This window comes from Nicotiana tabacum, chromosome 20 (assembly GCF_000715075.1).
Source record: "Nicotiana tabacum cultivar K326 chromosome 20, ASM71507v2, whole genome shotgun sequence".
NCBI classification, from domain to species: Eukaryota; Viridiplantae; Streptophyta; class Magnoliopsida; order Solanales; family Solanaceae; genus Nicotiana; species Nicotiana tabacum.
In genome coordinates, this window is record NC_134099.1 from 132,567,698 (window position 1) to 132,579,558 (window position 11,861).

The following is an 11,861-nucleotide window of genomic DNA, read 5'->3' on the forward strand; positions in this document are numbered from 1 at the left end:
ACGTCCTTTAAATGGGTCGCCACTCCCTCATCGTCCTCAGTTTGACTCAGTACTACATCAGTCCGGGCACCGATTATTTTTCAATGCGGACTTTTGAGAAATCAGACTACAGCTTCACGATCATGTCCACTCAAATCGAAGCTTGAGCCTGAATTTGAACCTTCAATTCACCACAAGCATTCTTGGCTTGGTCGGCTTCGCCCCTAAGGTACTCCTGAGCCTTCGCATTTTTTCTGCAACTAAAATATAAGCAAAAGCCTAAAAGGTTGAAAAGGCGAAACGCTTACCACAAGAAGGCTCATGCCTCATCAAAAGGCTTCTGTAATGTGAGCTCCGATACGCTCCAAACCGCCGGTGCACCAACTCAGCCCCTCCTTCTCCTCGCCAAGAAGCCTAAGGGACTTACCCTCACCCAAGGCCCCCCGAAGTCTAGCCCCTTGGCGGAGCAGCTTAAGCCTGAGCCTATCGAAGTCTTATGGAGGTTAAACCTGATAAGAAAGGGAAGATCCGAGTTGCGGAAGAATCATGCTGAAACTCACCACGAAATGAAGTCGGTAGACCTCCACGAAGGCTGAGCACACTCCTATTGGCCCAACCTTTCTTGGCCCGGAAAAACCAACCCCGGGCGGGGCGTAATTACTCGAAAGAACCACCACTCCGGAACCAAGGACTCCAGGAACAACAGGCTTGGATGATGCGCTCTTCTCAGAAGCACATGCCCGTCCTGCCCCATTGAAAGCTCCATTTTATTATGAGTGCATATCTCATTTATCGCCGTCGTACCCTAGCTCAGAAGCCTACAACCCCTCCCCCTCTCCAGAGGGGGCACGACCTCACCCCTGAGGGACCGTCCGATACCAACAACGCACATACAAATGTGGCAAAGGAAGGAGGGCATGGCTACTAAATTTGCTATCGCCGTAAGCAGAACTGGCAAAGCACTGGGCATGCCACCTAAGGAGTATCGTTCCATTTTTCAAACAAATAATGCGAGTTCCAAAGGTATTGTATTAGCGGTTAACACTCGAGCGGAGCAACTTGTCCGTGCCCAGTCTCTGCCGCCCCCAAATAACAACCGTTAAGGGCATGATCCACCGGCACCGTGGAGCCAGCAGACTCCGATGATCCCCGGGGAGGCAGAAGCAGCCTCACGTGACATATGGGAAGAGCAACAACAATTCAAATCCAACCAAAGACACCAACCATCAGCGCCACCTCCAATCTCGAGGTAATACTCAACCCTGAAGACCTCCGTCATAGTAAGACGATGCTCTAGAGGGCCAACAACGCCTTTACCAACACAAGATTGACACACAACTTCATAGGCCTCTGCGAAGAAAAACTAGCTTGCAAAGAAATAGGCATTTTTTAACAAACACCCGTACGAAACGGGCTCCGGGTGCTATCCAGGATGGTCCGAGCACGGGCAGGCCTCCGATCAGAGACCGCTTTCAGGAAGTCACCGACGTCCCTGATCCGTGGGTCCTTGAGCAAGTTTCTTCTAGAGGGTTATTATGAGGCCCAAAACCATTATCCGCGCCTCCATGTAAGGATGGGGTCCCGACGGCCCGAGGTTTTTGGCCTTATTCGGGTTCGGTTCGAGAAATCACGAAGGACCCCACGCAAAGCCGTTTTTATCAACCAAAGGTCGGAAAGAATACTTGCATTCGAGGTCAGTATCACAGATGACAAAACAAGACCATACATTCAGAGCTTCCAAAAACATAAAGAAATACAACAAATATTGAAGGAAGGAATAAAGGAAATATCTTTGTATTTATAAAAATGTTCGCTTACAATGACCCTCGAGGGGTCCTTACATATGATTACAAAAGCCTGCAGGGGGATCCTTACATAAAAGTGGAGAAGTTCAAAGGATATGCATACAACAAGAGCCTAAGAATCTAGCCTATTCCCTAAATACGGCATCTACGTCATCATCCCCTTAGGCGTATAACCTCAAAGACAATATCTTCCAAGTCCAATCCCCTCGGGGACCCCATCCTAATCCTCCCGGAATGGCATCTTCAAAGGGAAGGATATAGAAGGAGAAGGCAGAGGAGAAGAGCAAAATGACGAGGGAGAGGCCAGAAGATGACAAGAAATGGCTGGGTGAAAAATTTGGCTAGTATGAAATCCGCCAGTACTACCATCTTGAAGCCACTTCTTGAGACGTTGCCTCAGCCTAGGAGGCAACAACCAGCAAAGACTGCCGCCATACCCCCCAGGAATCCAAAAGAGGTGTAACACTCCGAGCCGAGGGAGGAGGGTGAGCAGCGGTGTATAATCCGAGCCCCCTCTTGAGCAACGGTGCATAATCCAAAAATACCCCCCAGGGTCGGAGGAAATCGACCCTCTACCTCATCGTCCCGAGCCAACAATGACTGCAACAATAGCAACAACAATAGCATCACAATGGCATAACTTCGTCCAACCAAAAAGGGATCGGGAGTTAGACCAAGGCACGAATGACGTAAGATCTTGAGGCCATGGGCCTCAAACATAACGAGCTTGCAAAGACTAAAGATAGCAGGAAAGGAGGGAAATATGGGTATCAAAGGAAGTTTGAATGAGAAGCCGACCACAAGAAGCCCCATTTATAGGGGGAGGGAAAAGTACCCGACGGCGCCATTACCGCCCTCGAAAAGTGTAACAGCAGGCATAATCAATGCATTTATGGAAGCCGAGTTGATAGCAATAACACAACCCCGAAGAATGAAGAGTCGCGGTATTTTGGATGATCCTAGAGAACGGAATGGCAAAACGCCTCGGCACTTGTAAAAGGGGGGTTGCGCCATCAGCACGACATCATTATGGGAGACCGAGATGTGGGGTGTTAGAATAATTTCTTATCACTTCCCTCTAAGAAACATGGAGACTATATGTGTGGGGTGAAATCGGGGAGGCCGTTTCCTCCTTGATAAAATGCTTCAGAGGGTGATCTCGAAGGCCCGAGATCTTGAGCTGGTCACTTCCCTCAAGATCTGTCGATGCCCAGCCAAGGATAATGCCGACCGAAGTCCCGACGAACGCAGGAATCTCCCAAAGAATGCATTCGGGGTCGATCAGGTCTATTTGAGCAGCTCTATATCGGCCCACGTATACGTCGTAAAGCTAGCCAGTTGTCCCATCCTATTTCCTTTATCAAGCAACATATCTTGTACTAAGTTTGGGCTCCCCCTCCTATAAAAGGGGAGTCGCTAACACCCTGTAAAGCAGAGCTCCAACTATTCTACTCAAGTGCAATAATCTCTCTCTCTCTCTCTCTCTCTCTCTCTCTCTCTTCTTTCTAACTTGCTCGTTCTCACTGGCTCGAGGCCACTTTAGCATTTGTCGCTTTCTTACTTTTTCTTCCTTTATTGCTTGGTATTGGCTATAAGGAGCCTTGATTAATCATATCTTAACTGTTATCCCATTCCTGACTACCCCCGATAGCACAAGATCGAGCCCAGATACCGACCCCGAGGTCCTCCATCGACCAGTCCGAAGCCCGGACAACAAGCCTTTCAGTTTAACTATTGCTTCGTTTTAGCTCGGATTTCACCGTTAAACTTCATATTCTTAGCATCATCTGCTCTAACAACTAGCATAAAAATAGATCATGTATTTTTAGAATCCCATTTATAAATTTAATTGTTGTTACCATTTTCACGGTAAACAGATCTCCCACGGTATTCACATGTCCTTCATATGTTTTGAATCATGTTTCCTTTGAATACCATTTTGAGTAGTAATCAGTTTTATGCAAATATCTCTTATTAATAGTAGCAATTGCATGTGGACCGGGCAATACATCAAGTTGGAATTCCAAGAAGTCACAAGTTCTGTTCTTTAAGTCCACAATGAATTTAATTCCTTCACTATTTATTCTAAACAACATTGAATCAAGGTTGAACACCTAAGAAGGAATAAAACATTAAGATAAACTATATTAGTGTATTATTGCTTCAAAAAGAAAAAGTATGAAGTTTTTTATATGTAAGTAGTAAATCACTGCAGCAGATATAAAAAGCTGAAGTGATTATGCATTATTTAATTACTTTAGAGAGAACACGCTGAAGTAAATCCTGAAGTTAATAAATATGCTCACAAGCATTTTGCAAGCCAAGTCCATCTTTTTAGTCATCTCTTCTTCTGCCCATATTGATACTTTGTGAAAAGTTTTATTTACTTTTTTTCTCCGTTCGTAAAACTACTCTCCCAACTTTTCTTGGATGAAATCTAACATTCTTAAAATAGGTATATATCTCTCTTTTAGTAACATGGAATTCATTGATTTTATCATGTGTGTTGTCAGCATATCATAACGTCGCCGTGGGAACCACGATCGAGCCCATCTCTCTAGAGGCTCTTCCATTATGTAATTGTATGTTTTCTTGTCAACAGTTTTGAGTTGGGATATTAACTGATTAAAATCTTCACATTTGTATGAACTTGCAGCACTTTGAAAAAGATTTATTACCATGGCTTTTGCATGTCTTTGCTTTAAATTTTTCTTAAAGTGATAGAGGCAGATATCATGGTGAGCTTCAGGATAAACTTTTTTAATCCCATTTGTGATCGATTGGTTTCTATCTGACAAGAAAACCAGTTCACGACAGACTTGAATTGCTTTTCTCATTTTCCTGAAGAACCAAATGTATGCCTCATTGTTTTCTGAATCTGCTACACCAAAAGATAGAGGAAAGATTTGATTGTTTGCATCCTTTGATACAACAACAAATAAAACGCCACGATATTTTGACTTTAAAAATGTTGCATCTGCTACAATAACGGGTCTATAGTAGGACCAACCAGCTATTGATACCGCAGGAACAAAGAACATGTAAGGAAATCTGTACAGTGAAACACAAAAAACAAATCATAAGGTGTGAAGTTTTTCAAATAGGAACATTTGAAACTTTAGGTTGATGGTTAGTATTGTTTTGCTTACCTATTCTGCTAATCTCTTTTTATGCTTGTTATGTTTCTGGGTTTCTATGCACCGTCATGTGTAGATATGAAAGAAGAATCTGGTAGATCTCTTCTGGTGTTCCCCTTATGCAAGAAATAGCTTTTTGAATAGTGCACCATGGCTTGTGATAACCAATGTCAATTTCAAATTTCTTTTTCATTTCATTTTCTACAAAGGCTAGTGTAACCTCTATCTTTTTGTCTCGAACATTGTAACGACCCGACCGGTCGTTTCATGAGTTACCACTCCTTTTTCCCATTTCCGCTCCTTATTACTTTGTTCAGCTGTATTGTATGTTATCGGGTTGGTTGATTCGGGTTCAGAGAGGTTTTGGTAAGGTTTGAAACACTTAGTCTCCTTTGAGTAAGCTTAAGTTGGAAAAGTCAACCGGATGTTGACTTATGTGAATAAGGGATTGAATATGAATTCCGATGGTTTGAATAGCTTTGGGAGGTGATTTGGGACTTAGGAGCGTGATCGGAATGTGTTTTGGAGGTCCGGAGTAGATTTAGGCTTGAATTGGCGAAATTAGAATTTTGGCGTTTTTCAGTTGATAGGTGAGATATTGATATAGGATTCGGAATGAAATTCTGGGAGTTGCAGTAGGTCCGTTGTGTCATTTGGGATGTGTGAGAAAAATTTCAAGTCATTCGGACGTGGTTTGATAGACTTTTTGATCGAAAGCGGAATTTGAAAGTTTTTGGAATTCTTAGGCTTGAATTCGATGTGTTTTTGGTGTTTTGATGTTGTTTTGAGCGTCCTAAAGGTTGGAACAAGTTTGAATGAGGTTATGGGATATCTTGGTATGTTTGGTTGAGGTCTCGAGGGCCTCGGGTGAGTTTCAGATGGTTGAACGAATCATTTCAAGTCAAAAAGGATTGCAGAAAATTTGTTGTAGTGTTGTAGACAAATGGTGCTTCGCATTCGCGAGTGGACCCTCAAGTTCACAAAGGTTTGGGGTGTGAGGCATGAGCATTGGCCTTCGCATTCATGATAAGGATCATGCATTCGCGAAGGGCTGGGTCATTGTTCATCACATTCGCGATGGGGATATCACATTCGTGAAGGTTCATGTGGCTGAGGCATCGCGTTCGTGATTGGGTGGTCGCGTTTACATAAGTGAATTTTGTACTTTGCGAATGCAAGACTTTGACCGCATTTGCGAAGAACGATTTCAAATCATTGGGCAGAATGTTTAAAAGGCCATTTTCATGACTTTTAGCCTAAGTTCTCCATTTTTTTTACTCAGTCTTGCAGATTTTTAGAGAGATTGAAGAGGGAATCAAAGAGAACTTATTGGAGGTAAGAATTTTGGATTTAATACTCGATCCTATTGTGATTTCTACCTAATTAAATATGAAATTTGGGGAATTTGAAGCCTAAATTGGGGAGTTAGGGCTTGGAAACTTGAGACTTTAATCTAGGGATTTGAGGGGCCATTTGAGGTCAGATTTTGGTACTCTTGGTATGTATGAACTCGTGGGAGGATAAGGATTCCGTTGATGTAATTTTTATCGAATTTAGAGATGTGGGCCCGGGGGTTGGGTTGGACCAATTTCGGGATTTTTGGTATAATTTGATTAATTTCGCATGGGCTTCGTCCCTTTAGCATATTCTAATGTTATGATTCTGATTTTGGGTTGATTCAGTGCGACTTGAGGTCGAGGCGAGAGGAAAAGGCGTTGCGGAGTAGTATTTCATCCGGTTTAAGGTAAGTAACCATTGTAAATCTGGAACTGAGGTGTCACGACCCAAACTGATGGGCCGCGATGGGCACCCGGTACCTTACTAAATCGAGTACCAATGTAGCATATCTTTCTTATTACATCATCATATACACATGACATACGGACCTAATAGGCCAACATGATCCTTTATAAACTCAAAACATAGGCCGACAAGACCGTACAATCTTTTATGTACACGACATATGTCTACAAGCCTATAAGAATATATAAATATCATAAAGGTCGGGACAGAGTCCCGCCATACCAAATAATACACGTCTAAATCATACTAACCAAACGAGCAACTTCGAAGTAAATGGAGCGCACCAATATCTTCCGTTGAGCTGATAGCCTACTTAGAGAGTTCTCGACCTGTCTATCGGGACTTACAGGCATGAAACACAGTGTTCCCAGGAAAAAGGGACGTCAATACAAAAAATGTACCGAATATGTAAGGCACATAAAAAAAATACATTAGAGACATGGAAGAAATATAGAGTACATGACTCAACCTGTAAGTCTGAATAACTTTGTAAATCATAAATTACTTTTAGCATTATGCATAAGCGTATTAATGTCATGTCGTGCATAGGTACATATTTCATAACATCATTAGCCTCTGAGGGTTTCCCATCATATCATATCGGCCACTATGGGAAATATCATCAACATATACCAGCTGATCAGGTGGTGGTGCGTATATAACACCATAACCTTTTCCCATATCCCATATACATATATTTACATATATACGTGTATATAACACCGTTTAAATCATATTTTAGTCATTGTGGGCAACCTCATCATCATATACCAGCTGATCAAGTGGTGATACGTATATAACACCGTAACCTTTTCCCATATCCCATATCCCATATCCCATAAACATATATTTACATATATACGCGTATATAACGCCATCTGGTCATGAGTCAATGCACATGTATAAATAAGTGAAATGCATGAAAAATACATAATAATCTCGATATTCCTTCCAGATAAACTTTTCTAACTGCGTATTATTTTGAGACCCATGAACAGGAAATAAAATATTTTTCATGGGAAATCAAGAATATAGACACCCCTAATAATTCTATGAATAGAGTAATTTATGAAAACTGTGTATTTGCTCGTTTCTTAAATATAATTTGGACCATGCCAAAAGAAAGAAGGGAGGGCCTTAACATACCTGATATTCTATGTCTGGCCAAAATCAGCGTACTCGATAATGTCTCTTATGTGCAAGAGACCAATTAGTACTAAAATAAAAATATCTGATCTCTCATCCCTTTATAACTAATCCTTTGCCCCTCTCAAAAGAGAGATGTTTCCCTCTACGCCATAAATCATATGTTTCCTTAATTCTTTCAAGATTTTGAAGAGATTACCTTAGAAAAAGATGAAGTTACGTGGGTTTAAAGAGGTAAGAAATAATGCCTAACTTCCTTGGTTTCTAGCAGAGAAAAGAACGTGTCCTTTTTGTTAATAAAAAGTAAGTAATGGACAATTTTCTTAAGGAATCTTTGTTGCTAAGTAAATAAAGAAACTTACATTTGAAAGAAGCTCATATCTACAAATGCAAGGCTAACATTTTTGGATCTTGTTTATGTAGGAAAATGACTAGAAATGATGTGTCTTGGTACTACACATCATACTTGCCACCTAAGTTTATGTAGCTACTTAGTCATTTGCATTAATAGTGGCCTATTTCCACGTGTTGGGATAATTGATTAAATTTATTCACTTATTAGTTAACCGGGTAATGTTTCGTAACCTAGTAATTAATCTATTACCCACATAATTGAGAATTATTCCCACTTACTTAAAATACTACTCACTTTTCACATACCTTATACACCTTAACTATCATGGTCATGTGGTACCTCGTATGACACTAGTCCATAAATACCGAGTATTTTAGCTCGAGCCGTATTTTATCCCGACATGCCAAACTTGGACGAAAATTCGTTTTCTTTGACTTGCTTCCCCTCTCACCTTCACGAATTTACTTATCACTTTGTTTGAAATAGCATAATGCTTAAAATCTCAAAATAATCCCATTCCTGAACTTACGTCGGTTAACTTATGACGAAACTTTAACATACGAAAATGTGAGATGTAACATCATCCCCCCTTTGGAACATTCGTCCTCGAATGTTGACTGGTGCTCTTATCATTTTCATAGCCTATGTCTTCCGAATACTTTATTACTCTCCTTGCCATCTGGGTAACTGTTCTGTGATTAAATATAAAGGCCAGGGCATTCCTCCTTTAGGCCTCTTTCTCATACCACGACTTGTGATTGAATTCCTTCCAATCTCGTAACTGTTGCTACCTTCAATCATGCAGCCTCTACGATATTGACCTTGTAAGTGTGCCTGTGCGACTCTTCTTTTATTTTTCCTCCAGCTTTTAGCCAACCTCTAGACCTTACTTTGTAGACATATACAAGGCTTAATAGGATGTCTTTCTGGGCATCAATAGGTGTACTAAAGTTCTAGGCCTCAGTACTTTGTAGAACTTGCGAATATGGTTATATCTTATTTCATAGACCTGGTTATCCATTCGCGTGACTTTACCGCATCTATGTAGGTCATACTATACCATAATTCTTACTTTGATTTATCGTTACTGAGGTTTGCAACCAACTCCAAGTTACTCTTTGTTACTCATCATATATGCATAAAGGTAAGTCTTTTAACGCTTCTTCATTACTGCTCATTTTAAGACCGATGGCTTAATCTCATCTCGTAATTTGTAACTTTTATCCATCCATTGTCGATTTACCTAAATGTTGATCTACGATCTTCCATTGATAACTTGAAACTTCTTACGTAACACATTGCTACTAGGGCTTATATTGCATCGAGGAATCTTTGAAGTGATTTTCCTGATCCATTTAGTGCCGATATTGTAATGCAATAACTGTATTCTATAGCATCCCAAGGTGGGTATTTTAATCCTGTACAATTCATGAATCCCTTTTCTTTTTCTCTTTTTTTTTAAAAAAAATTATTACTCAATCAAAAGCCCAAACGTCATGCTTTATCTATCACAATTACACCCTTATTCTACTATTAGGGCAGCATTCTATTTCTTCTAAATGCTACTTATGAAGAGTAACTCCTTTGAGTCCATTCAGCTATACTAAGCTTACTATAACATAGAGAAGCCATTAGCTCCCTTGTTTTCATAGGCCTAATCCTGAGGACTAATCCGTTCTCGTCACCTTCTCACTCGCCTATTCTTATCCTAACTCATGTCTTCCTAAAACCTTGTTGCTCTACCATACTTTAGCTTTCCTTGTTGCTCTACCATACTTTAGCTTGCAACCTATACATATCCATTTATACTACTTGCAACCTTTCTTCAACTTGCTTGCACCATAGATTTCCTTGTGTTATTCCGGAACATCAAGCGAAATATCATATCATCTCTAACTCTTCTATACTCTTTTAACTACACCTCTCGATACATAGAAACCATAAGCCGGAAGATATGCCACTAACGATGCCACTATCATTACTGGATATTGAATCCCCGGGCTTATAACCTTCTATCCGAAGTATGGACTATTCACAACTTTCTGTATTTGAGTATCTCATACGTTGTTCACTTTTACCTTACTTACTTAAAATCTCGTATCATATCTTTTATATCTTTCATAACCTCCCTTCCACCTAAGTGTAATTCACGTCCATAACTTGAAGCGCTATTATAATACTCGCACCTCTGGTACATACACAATCCGGTAGGAACTTCGTACTGACTTCTTATGAGGCTGGTACTTCTTCTAATTGGCTTCCTTGTAGAGCAATTATAGATTATGGTTGTTGTGTTAGTTCTCTTGAACATCTGATATTAAAAGTGATTCTATCATGTTTTCAAGAACAAATTCTATAATTTTTCTAGGTCCAATAATCAGACTCCTGATTTACTTAGGTGATGTAATTCTTTAGTTTCTTCTTCCTTCTGATCAGCCTTTATGTAAGCTTAAGCTATTTTTCGATGCATGGCTCATGGTATCAGTTATTACCTTAGCCTTTCATGGGCGTTATGGAATATCCATGATACAATCTTCTAACAATTCAACTCTTTGTCTATGCCCTATCTCAATTCTTTCTTTTAACTTATACCAGAGTCTTCTATAGCTTTATGATTGTCAACAAATATGCTGCCTGGATAATGCTCCAAAATCTTGAGTGTATCCATAACGTAGTAACCCTGGATCATTGATCAAATAATTCTTTCGTTCCATCTTAGCTTTCTTTCAACGTAAGCTATTACTTTTACTGGTCTTTCTACCCCTTTGTTGCGTCCATACTTAGCTTATCTTAGTGTCCACATTTGCTAGAGATTTCATACAACTCATATGATCTCATATATTACTTTTAATTCTTACTTCCCGTTCATTACCCACGATAGGTGACACTTTCCTTTGGAATGCTTACAATGTTGTTGTGAGATTGTTGTTACACGACCATTTCCTCTTTAGGTCGTTGTGCTTAGGTTTAAGCCTTCTTTCTTATCTCCTTAGCTAGTCTTTCGTTGTAGTACTTAGGGAGAACCCTTGACTCTTGTAAAGCTGTGAGCTTATTACAGACCTTTTCTGATGTCCTTACTTGCCTATAATCATCTGTAGTTGCTTACTTCCATGCCCTTATGCTTATATGGTTGCTTCTAAACTGGTATTTTGATTGCCTTCCCAGTGGAACATTCTTTTATCCCCGTAACACTCATACGACACCTTTAACTACCCTGACTCTTATTTGAATATATCTCAAATATTATAATGATATTCTTTGAGGATGAATTCTCCATGTTGGGTTCTACTATGTTTATCTTACACGATCTGATGACTCGTCTGTAACCTCCTGTTTAGCCATAACTGAGATCTTCGTGACCAATTGCTAACTACTTGTTGGCCCATTCTCATATCAATATTCCTCGTACTCTTTCTTGGGTTATTTACTTTATTTTAACTTACGTCTCGCACTGGCTCCTTATTTATTAATAACAGCTCAGGCAGGAACCTTTACTTTCTCTCCTTGACGTCGTGCTTGACCAATATTCTTGAATCGTAGAGTATCTGTAAGATTTGGATAAGTTCCATCTCATTCCTCTTTCATTTATCGCATTCTTCCTTTACCATTTCATAGTCACTAGAACTACTTAATTTT